General features: G+C 44.7%; 1 protein-coding gene across 1 annotated transcript in view; it reads left to right on the top strand.

Moving 5' to 3' along the window:
- LOC138356858 (probable serine/threonine-protein kinase dyrk1) overlaps positions 1-12,236 on the top strand; it is a 100,523-nt gene that overhangs the window by 51,341 nt on the left and 36,946 nt on the right. The window lies entirely within an intron of this gene.

The following is a 12,236-nucleotide window of genomic DNA, read 5'->3' as shown; positions in this document are numbered from 1 at the left end:
TAGTGGAAGAGACTAGCCACTGTGGTGCTTAGAGAGGAGGGTGATCAGCGGGATCACACGAGGCTCCTGCCTAGGGCTCGCAACCCTAGTATCGGTCGTGGAGTGGCCTACACAGCGGAGCTGATCAGAACCTGCCAGCTACAGGCTGGATTGTGGTTGAAGGCCTCCAAGACGGAGCACCCAGTGGGACTGTGATTTGACTGGCCTGTGGCCAGGGTAGATTCGCCGAGAGAATCCTAGAGGATTCATCGTGGGCCGAAGAAGGGGACCAGGGCTACCCAAAGTGTGCACCGTGGAGCATCCAGTGTCTTCGAAGGAAGACAACTCTGTACATTAAAGTGTGTTTATAACCCCCGTGTGACTGTTATATATTTATTTATGGTGATGGTGAGATTATATATATAAATCAGAACATTTGTATCCCTCCCCCTTTAATTTAACTTGCGTTACGGAACACATCCCTTGAAAGCCTCTACTAACTTGGGGCCGGATTCCCATACTCTAATAACACCAGAGAAGAACCCGGTTACGCCCCAGTAGGGCCGTAACATAATTGGCGTAACATAATATATTATTATATTAATATATATGTATATATATATATATATATATATATATATATATATATATATATATATATATATATATATATATATATATATATATATATATATATATATATATAATGTTACTGCACTGTACCCTAGGCTGCTATAAACCGGCAACACTCTAATATCATATCTAGTTTTCATCAAATAAATGACACTAGGCTGCTGTTCAATTTTCGGCCTAAGCCTCTAGCCTTCTCACTTGTCGGAAAACCCGACACCATTTAATAATATTACATACAATAGGCAGATAATATTGCTGCTGTGTTGTTTACACAAAATACCCATAGAAAATGTAGCTTGTAGTGGAATTTTCCGTCAATAGAAAACAGGATATCATTGCCACATAGTACTATAAATTCACCACCTATTCTGTTGGGAATTATTTCTAAATACAGTAATGTTTGGACTTTTAATATCATAAAAACATCTCATATGAATTAACTTAATTATCAGTATCAAAATAGAGTAAATGTGACCCTTCTATCACTTATTGACATTTGGACAAGGAGAGCCAAGGGAGGTCAGCCATTGTTTGTTAAGACCAGAGTCGTTGGAGCGAGTTCCGCTCCTATAATTCTCTTGGACGAAGTGTTATGGAGATCAACTTAAGTGTTCTACCATCATCAACACGCTGTCAACAACCACAAGAGAAGTGTCTTTCCAAAATCTTATCTAAGTCATTATTGGCCAGTAATGTTAGGTAGATATGATTAATTCCAGTTAGAACACGAACGATCGACTCAACACAGGTAATTAAGCCTTGGTCCTTATCTAATAATATACAGTGTTTTCTCTGATATAGCTGTCATATATTAGGATTCTGGCTTTACAGCTAGTGCCCTTTGACAGGAACAAGAAGAGGAAGCAAGAATTAATCTTGGTACATCAGTTACTTGGGTGATGGAAGCTAGCCTCTCACGAGGATAATTTAGTGTCTACATCCTAGTTATACCTGGTGGACTAAGCCTGCCATACAATAAGATGAGGCACCCCCAATTTATTTACTAATATATGTAGTTTAATACTGTAGTTTGATTGGCTGCATATATATTAATTTAATATAATCCCACCCAAATGTGCAAGGATCGATTTGTGAGATAATTGCAGAAATATAGTCCACTTAACATCATACCAATTGCTATCGAAATACATAAATTAATGTAAATATAAATTCTATATAAATTCATATAAATTAAATAAATATAAATCTCACAGGTCGGTTCCCACATCACTGCTTGTGGCTAGGTAATTTGCATATAAGAATATTTCCAATAATAAAATACTAACGTTCTCACCTTACATTGCGTCACTCACGCCCGTATGCATTGAAGCACTCTCATATATATCATGATATCCATACAATCCTCTGTTCTATGTGCTGGGCCCACCACTAAGAACGTCTGTCTCTGGATCCTCAAAATCAGGAAGGTACTCGTGCATTCCTTCCAATATCTGATGCTCCTCAAGTCCCACTCATATGCCTGTGAAGTTCCTTCATACGGCTTCACAAAAGAAACTTGTAGCTCCCCTACACTCGAAGTTCCACTCTACCAATGGTGTTCTACTCCACCACTGAAGTTCAGCTCCACACTTGGAGATTCACCATATAATCTTCTTTAGACACAAATCTTCACCACGAAAGTCTTCCCCCCCACACAAACCGGCAATTCATTTACCAAACCATAATAATGTATTCCTAGTGAAACAGAAATACATATATTTATACAAAATAAATTCCTCCTTCCGATACCCCCCTCCGTACACCGGCTCTGCCACAGTGGGTACTCCCCCATTTTCGGATGAGTCCACACCAAAATTCTCTTCCGACTGGCCGCCGCCTCATCCTCGGCAGTTTCCTCACACTTTGTAACAAGTTGCCTTCACACAAACACTAAACCTAGCACTATATATGTCTTCCTTCCCAGTAGGAGGTAACGTACGTCAACCCCAGATGACTGTAGCAACTCAAGTGAGGCGTTACACCCTCTGTCTGCATCACGTCACGTAACCAAAATGTCAACATCTCCTTTCGACAATCTTCAATAAGATGCTTGTCTTCTGCTTGACTCTATTTAGTCATTCCCTAACGTTTACTTATTAATTTCCCCCCCTGACTCCTAAACTCTGGTCAGGTGTGTAGAATAACTCTCACACGGTAGCTACCTCACTAGGCTACCTGGGGGTTCATAACACTCCCCTCCCCTTATTTTTTAGAGTTATTCTCATTGGTCAGGCTCGTGATATAGCGTCAGTCATCATGTTATCTCACCCTCTTATGTGTCTTATGTTCAGATTATGCACTTGAAGTAACAGGAACCACCTGGTTAACCTCTGATTCACATGCTTCATCTTGCTCAGGAACATCAAAGGGATTATGGTTCATACACACAATAACTCCCCCACTTACGTACACCTCAAAATTCTTTAGTGCCAGGATCAATGTCAATGTCTTCTTTTCCACTGTGCTGTATGATCGTTGGTGTTTCACGAATTTCTTGGAAAATACATGGGGCGATGCACTTCACCCCTCAGCTGCGTCAATACAGCTCCAGCCCCTTCGTCACTGGCATCCACATATAACGAAAACGACGCTCCAAAATCCAGTGATACTAACAGACGCGCCTCAGTCACTAGTCACTTGGTTTTGTCAAACGCGTCTTGGGCTATCCCTTCCCACTTCCACTTCTATGTCTTGGACAGCAAATTCATCTTAGGAGTAGCGATGGTGGAAAAATTCTTACAAAACTTTCTATAGCACCCAATCGTTCCTAAGTGCCTCAACAACTCTAGACACACACTCACCCAGCAGGAGACTTGAACCCTCGTCAGCACAGATGCTTCACAACACTGGCATAACAGGTACACACTTACACCCACTACAACACACTCAGAGCCTTAAAAGATGTGAAAATTCTGTGGCATTTAACCCCCAGATACTTCCACCTCTCATCCCGATTGTTTCATCCGATGAAACAATCGGGATGATAGCGGACAGAGTGTATCGTGATCCGGCCTGTACTCCTCTTGACATACCAGAAAACATTCTAAGGAAACTACTCCAAGCTTGTACTAAAGAGGCATCCTTCTTGAGCCCGGATGGGCACATGTATAAGCAAGTAGATGGGGTCGCCATGGGTTCTCCCCTAGGTGTCCTGTTTGCGAACTTCTACATGGGTACCATCGAGCAAAAAGTCTTAGTCGACATGAACTTGAAACCGGCCATATACTGCAGGTATGTTGACAACATTTTTACACAGGTACCTGATGTCAGACATCTGCAGGAGCTGAAGGAGGCATTTGAGCAGAATTCTGTGTTGCATTTCACTTACGAGATGGAGAAGGATGGGAAGCTGCCCTTTCTAGATGTAACAGTCATGGAAAGGAGCGGAGGTTTCCACACTGCAGTCTACACTAAGGAAACAAACATAGGAATGTGCCTCAATGCCAACAGTGACTGCCCAGACAGGTACAAGAGGAGTGTTGTTAACGCTTATGTCGATCATGCTCTCAGCCACAGCTCAGGATGGAAGTAAGTCGACGAAGAACTCTGTAGGGTAAGGCAGGTCATAGTCAACAACGGCTTCTCCAATGGTTTCGTTGAAGACATCATAAGAAGGAAAGTGAAACGCCATGCAACCTCTGAAGAGACAACTAACACAACACCTAGTTGATACCTGGTTGATGGGGTTCTGGGAGTTCATCTACTCCCCAAGCCCGGCCCGAGGCCAGGCTCGACTTGTGAGAGTTTGGTCCACCAGGCTGTTGCTTGGTGGACCATTTACCTGTACCCCCTATTAGACTATTTTACAGGAACTTCTTTTCCACAGCTCATAAAATGGAGGAAAGGGTCCTGAAAGATATTGTTAATAGAAACGCTATCCCTACAGACAAAAATCAGAAGATACAACTGACGATTTACTATAAAAAAAAAAAACGGCCAGCCTACTCATGAGAAACTCTCCAGACACAAAACAGAACGCTTTAAAAGAGACTAACGTCGTCTATGCCTTCAAATGCCCACTTGGGGACTGTAAGCTCCAAAAAACCCAGTATATAGGCAAGACAACAACATCTCTTTCTAGGCGTTTAACGATGCATAAGCAACAGGGCTCCATTAAGGAACATATAATCTCTTCCCACAACCAAACCATCGCCAGAGAAATCCTAGTAAACAACACAGAAATCATCGATAGATACAGCGATAGCAGGCGGCTTGACGTTTGCGAGGCACTACACATCAAGAAGTCAACACCAGCAATCAACAGCCAATTAATGCACAACTATATTCTACCCACTTCAAGACTCCGCTCCAATATAGAAGCATCAAGAAATATGGGCCAATAGGCCATCTGCAATTACTTCCATTCTTACCTTCAATACCCATTGTTTCGTGTTCTATCCTGTGTTGAAAGTTTTGTTCACCTCATCCAAAACTGTTGTAACATATCACCTCACCCAAAATGCTGGTATAAAATGAAATATGAAAGCTGTTTAAATCATAGCATAGTAAGAACTCTGTTTAGTGTTTGCAGGTAATAGTTGTGTGTGTGTAAACTAAAAGTCTTTGAAAATGTAATAGGTTATTACGAAACGCGTTCAAGTTTCGCGTCAGACTAGAAATAAAAATTAATTTTGGAGAATTGATTTTTCAATTACCATCAACAGTGAAAAGAAACATAAGAAAGATCGAGAAAATTCGTGTTAGAATTATTAATCTTACTTTTTCGGTCATATTTAATAATATATGTCTACAGGAAAGACTGCTACCAAAATATACAAATATATATATATATATATATATATATATATATATATATATATATATATATATATATATATATATATATATATATATATATATATATATATATATATATATATATATATGTCGTACCTAGTAGCCAGAACTCACTTCTCAGCCTACAATGCAAGGCCCGATTTGCCTAATAAGCCAAGTTTTCCTGAATTAATATATTTTCTCTAATTTTTTTCATATGAAATGATAAAGCTACCCATTTCATTATGTATGAGGTCAATTTTTTTTATTGGAGTTAAAATTAACGTAGATATATGACTGAACCTAACCAACCCTGCCTAACCTAATCTAACCTATCTTTATAGGTTAGGTATGGTTAGGTAGCCGAAAAAGTTAGGTTAGGTTAGGTTAGGTAGGTTAGGTAGTCGAAAAACAAATAATTCATGAAAACTTGGCTTATTATGCAAATTTGGTCTTGCATAGTAGGCTGAGAAGAGCGTTCTGGCTACTAGGTACGACATTATATATATATATATATATATATATATATATATATATATATATATATATATATATATATATATATATATATATATATATATATATGTATATATATATATATATATATATATATATATATATATATATATATATATATATATATATATATATATAATGTGTCGTACCTAGTAGCCAGAACGCACTTCTCAGCCTACTATGCAAGGCTCGATTTGCCTAATAAGCCAAGTTTTCATGAATTAATGTTTTTTTCGACTACATAACCTACCTAACCAAACCTAACTTTTTTGGCTACCTAACCCAACCTAATCTATAAAGATTGGTTAGGTTAGGTTAGGTAGGGTTGGTCGGTCATATATCTACGTTAATTTTAACTCCAATAAAAAAAAATTGACCTCATACATAATGAAATGGGTAGCTTTATTATATCAGAAGAAATAAATTAGAGAAAATATATTAATTCAGGAAAACTTGGCTTATTAGGCAAATCGGGCCTTGCATAGTAAGCTGAGAAGTGCATTCTGGCTACTAGGTACGACATATATATATATATATATATATATATATATATATATATATATATATATATATATATATATATATATATATATATATATATATATATATATATATATATATATATATATAACTGAAAACTCACACCCCAGAAGTGACTCGAACCCATACTCCCAGGAGCAACGCAACTGGTATGTACAAGACGCCTTAATCCACTTGACCATCACGACCGGACAAAATGTCCTGGGGACATTCAGGCTTGTTCGCATATATATATATATATATATATGTATATATATATATATATATATATATATATATATATATATATATATATATATATATATATATATATATATATTGTCACGTGGGGGTGGGCGGTCCGGGGCTCTGCTAACACTCGGCCACTAGGGGCTCAAAGGCCCAAATACTCAGCCCCTCCGTCTCCCTGGATTCACCGGAGTCTCCTTGGTCACACAAGAGAGGACCAACAATGCCCACCTCCGCAGGTCTTTGCTTCCACCACAAAGGGGTGCCACTGATTCACCCTGGAAGCCCTTCAGTCAAACACGGGGAAACTGCTGTTAACAGTTCCGGCCTAGACCCGTGGGGGAGTGAAGGAAGACTCAGGCTTACCTATAACCATAACCTCCCTGAGTCTTGCCTGCCAGACAAAAAAAAAGATTGCGGGAACTCCTTTCCCGCCTGTCTTCTCTATCTTCCTCTTAGCAAGGTCGCCAGCTGGGTTATTATATCTGCACCCCAGCGATTCAGTTCAGTGGGTGTATTATATATTGTTGGTAGCCAGAAATGTATGCTCATAGAGAAATATCATAAATGGAGGCGCACTCAAACACAGTAATAAAATGTGTGGATTTACTGACGCAAATTACATGAACACACACACACAATCACAAGTAATACATGAATATGGAATATGGATAATGATTCTGGAGATCGTCAGCCTCTTCTTCCACGACCTCCAACACTCCTTCAACTGGGCAGAAGGACAGGAGTTTCACACTCTCACAGGAGGGCATCTTCACCACGTCGGCACCTCTTCTTCACTGTCCTGTCATCCATACACACTGTCCTCTCTGACAGTCCTGGACTCAAGCTGCCTTACAGCCTATTCTACTATTAAAGTAATAAAGTCTTGCTGCCACATACACAAGTAAATATTGTGGCCTAACTAGCCTACTCATACAAGGGGTAATGGGAGGGAAAATGATCTACCTTACATTCCTGGCTCACGACGCCTGTCCCTCGATGGTGTGAGGTTCCCACGCTTCCTTGGGTCGATCCTTGACGATCCAGAACGTTCCATAGGTCCTCAGGTGTCGTGAAGCCTTCGCGTCGTCGCCGTTCCAATCCCTGAGATTCAGCTGCCCCAATCCTGGTTCATCGATGGGCACTGAGCTAATCACTATTTTTCCCCCACACTCGCCACTCCCACAAGGCGTTGCTCCTTGTCCTAGGCACGGTGTCGTCCTTCCAAGATTCTCAGTGGATGTGACCCCAGTCACAGCTGGGCCTGCTCGCCAACCTTCCAGACCTCAACGTGCAGCCAGCGGCGCCGCCCAGCGTCGTCGCCGACTATTTTCCAAGTTTGGCACTTCTCTGCTCACTGAACTTGGTTCCTCTTTGCTTCCCAGAAGCGCAGGGTCTCCAATGACTATGATGGGCTGCGACGGCCAGCTCAATCCACTGAACAAGGCTTGCAGAGCCTCCAATCCCTGAGAGCAAACCGAGGCGCGTCCTGTCGCTTCCACGGTCAGAACAACTCTGACGTTGGCGCCGCCCGGGGCACTCGGTGACGTCATGGCGGGCCCTGATTTGTCGCCCGCGACCTACGTCGACCAATCCGCGATCGGCATAGTGTCCCTTCCAAAAGGTCATATCTGCCGTAGGGGATACTGTTTCATTTTATAACAGGGCGCCAATTTTTCCTTTATTTACAACTTATAATATAACTTCCTTCCCTTAACTGACAGCCGGTCTGGTCGCCACATATATCATTAGACTCCCTGAACCTCAGAGAATCCGTAGGGAGAGCTGATATGACTCTTTAAGCCGGCAAACGAAAGAAATAGGAGAGGGCACCGTAACATACCCCTCCCCTTAAAATAAGAGTCATATCGGAAGAGCAGCACTCAAGAGGGCAATCTATACTCTTGCTCCCTCCGTTCCTGAAGTGTCACTCCTCCAGTTGGCGATGTGGCTCGTTCCACCTTGCCAGTCACTTGTCTCATTATATCTCCACCTCGCATAGGACCGGGTGTGATGGGTGTTCCCTGAACACCTACAAGAAATCCTCTCTCCGTGGCTACGAGTGTACTCCCACGGCTCGTTACCACTGTAAGATTCAGTGCATGCAGCGCCTCCACCGCGTCGTGCACTCCAAGATAGTCTTGCATTTCCACTGCGTCCTACAGGTACTCCATGTTTCCTCTCATGATCTCCTCTTCGCCAATCTTCTCTCTTCTCGGTTCCTCTTCTCCCATAGGTGCGTTGTTTCCTCACAGTGGCACTTGTAACCTGTACTCCATCCAGCAGCTTCCTCTCTTCCACACTAGGCTTTTGCGATGGCCCAATGCCCCTCTGGTTAGGCTGGCGCCTACCCTGGGTGTACCTATTCCCTGCTTTCTTCGTATTGCCTTTCCTATACCACTCGCTCCTTCGTTCCCGACGAACATCTTCACTCCTCCATGAGATTCTCTTCCCTGCAGACGTCTTCTTCGGTTCGTGGTTGGGCTCTTCCACCTCCCTGTGGCTCACCTCACCACGGTGGTTCATCTTGCTCCTACCACTATTCATCTGGCTGGCATAGGGTGCACTGCGTCGTGGCTCCTCCACTCTGCCCCTCACCGCCGTTCGCTCATCCACTCAGCTTACTTTATTCACGTTTCTGTATGGAGGGAGTGCGGTCTGCAGCCTCTTCACCGCCCCAGGCGTTTGTACAGCTGCTCCTCGCCACTCCTCCACACGCATCATCAGGCTTAGTCGGAGGTCCCCGTCGGGGTTTTCCACAACCTCCGACGACCTCTCTGCACTCTCGCCCTCGTTGTCGTCGTCTCTGGCGACGTTTCCCCTGGCGAAGTCGGCTTCCTCACTATTATTTGGAGCGACGGATACCTCACCTGGCAGGGTTGTACCGCTGCTTGAAACATAGACACTCTTGGCCCAATCGGGTTGTATCCTGCCTCCTCCGAGGTCATTACCCAGCACCATCTGTACATGCTCTAGGGGTAACTTAGGGGCTACAGCTACTATAGCTTTCTCGACTCCGCAGTCGGCAATCAGCTGTACTTCGTGAAGTGGCAACCTGTATTCCTCCCCCACACTGCGTATCCTCACCACTCCCACAGGTGAATCATTAAATTCCTTGGGGAGAATACTCCTGGTTACCATACTTATGTCAGCACCCGTATCTCGAAGCACGGCAACCTCCACTGGGTCTGACTTTCCAAACTTCACGTTGGCCCCGAAAACGAAGGGATGTTCACCCAACTTCATTTCCCAACCATTCACGTTGGGTCCACTATAATATGGGGTGTGAACAAACACTCTCTCCTCTTCCAACATTAATCCTACATTCCTTTGGTGCTCCTCACACTCGCGGGCATAATGTCCTCTCACACCACAGTTGTAGCATCGGCTGCCTCCCCTGGGCGGCCACTCGCCAGTCACTCTGGCGGTACCACTTGCAGACGTCCCCTGGGTCCTCCTTGGACTCCCTGTCGTCGTATCCGGGACTGCAGCACTTGCTCCCGAGTTAGGTCCACTGCTCACAGCTTGGGGCTTCCTCCCCGCGTCTCTTGAGCTCTTGAACCACGTTACTTCATCGGGCACACTACTCTTGGGAGAGTCCCCACTCGTCCTCGCTCCTCCTGAACTCCTAAAGTTCCCTCCCGACCTGGGGTTAGGCGAGTGTCTGGGCGGCCCCTCCCTCCTGATATGTAGTGCCTCCTCCAGCATGTCAGCTCGATCCGCTGCAGCCTTCAGGTCCTTAATACCTGCTTCTCTCAACCTTACTCGCAACTCAGGATGGAGCACTGACATAAACTTCTCCATCACTATCAGTCGTTTGATATCATCCACCGACTCCGCTTCCTCCGCCTTCAACCATCGTAGGAATTTCCGTTCCATATCCCTGGCGGTCTCGGCGTAAGTCTTTCCCGACGCTCTTGTACACTCTCTGAACCGCTTCCGGTACATCTCCGGAGTCAGCCGGAATGAGTGGAGAACCGCATTCTTAATCGCGTCATAACTAGTACACTCCTCTAGGTCCAGCATGTTATAGGCTTCCTGGGCCTCACCAGTCAACCTGCCCTGGACCAGAGCAGCCCAATCATCTTCCGGCCACTCCTTCAGAGTCGCTATCCGTTCAAAGTGTTCGAAGAACGCCTCAGCTTCTTGTGGTTCGAACGTAGGTAAGTCACATTCCCTTACCTTGAGGTCATCCCGCCGTGCAGGTAGTGAGGGCAGACCACGTTCAACGCGACGCAATTCGACTTCTTTCTTTGCCTTTATCTCCTCCAGTCGCAGTTGTCTCTCTCCTTCTTCTCGCTGCAGCCGAGCTTCTCGCTCCTCTCGCTGCAGCTGCAGCCGTGCTTCTCGCTCACCTCGCTGCAGCTCAGCTGCACGTTCCTCTCGCTGCATTTGCGCTTCTCTTTCCTCTCGTCGCAGCTGGGCTTCCAGTTGCATCTTCATTATTTCCAGTTGCAGGCTCCTCTTACTACAGCTGGACCTTCCACTGCTCCCATGTTCACTGTGAATTCTCTCCACACTGGTAGGCGCTTGGGGTGGCCCTAGTCGGGACGGTTCACCTTGCGACGGCTCCTCTTGAGATGGCTCCTCTCCCGTCGCTTCCTCTCGAGCTGTGAGCTGTGCCATGATCTCTATCCTTCGCTCCGCTACCTTAGTCGTCCTCAACCTGATCCCAAAGTGGTTTGCCACTTGTTGGAGCTGGGCCTTGGTACACTCTTCCAAAATTCTCTCGTCCCTTGTGTCAATAAATTTCTTTACTTTGTCTTCCTCCATCTCTATATCATTGAGCATACACGACAGCACAGACAAGTTAGTAGGCACTAATTTCACCGTTTCAGTCCCTTAGCTGGTTGAGTAACAGTACCACCGAATTCACTGGCAACACTGTATTAGTACCCTGGCAACACTTGTCTTGCAATTTGGTCCACACTGTAGCTTGATCCACGCTTCCTGGCGAAGTTCCCAGTTCTTGGCTACTGGGGTTCGAATCCTCGCGAGGTCGCCAGTTCTCTTGTCACGTGGGGGTGGGCGGTCCGGGGCTCTGCTAACACTCGGCCACAAGGGGCTCAAAGGCCCAAATACTCAGCCCCTCCGACTCCCTGGATTCACCGGAGTCTCCTTGGTCACACAAGAGAGGACCAACAATGCCCACCTCCGCAGGTCTTTGCTTCCACCACAAAGGGGTGCCACTGATTCACCCTGGAAGCCCTTCAGTCAAACACGGGGAAACTGCTGTTAACAGTTCCGGCCTAGACCCGTGGGGGAGTGAAGGAAGACTCAGGCTTACCTATAACCATAACCTCCCTGAGTCTTGCCTGCCAGACAAAAAAAAAGATTGCGGGAACTCCTTTCCCGCCTGTCTTCTCTATCTTCCTCTTAGCAAGGTCGCCAGCTGGGTTATTATATCTGCACCCCAGCGATTCAGTTCAGTGGGTGTATTATATATTGTTGGTAGCCAGAAATGTATGCTCATAGAGAAATATCATAAATGGAGGCGCACTCAAACACAGTAATAAAATGTGTGGATTTACTGACGCAAATTACATGAACACACACACACAATC

Source organism: Procambarus clarkii, chromosome 74, assembly GCF_040958095.1.
Source record: "Procambarus clarkii isolate CNS0578487 chromosome 74, FALCON_Pclarkii_2.0, whole genome shotgun sequence".
NCBI classification, from domain to species: domain Eukaryota; kingdom Metazoa; phylum Arthropoda; class Malacostraca; order Decapoda; family Cambaridae; genus Procambarus; species Procambarus clarkii.
This window is presented reverse-complemented; position numbering and strand designations above follow the sequence as displayed.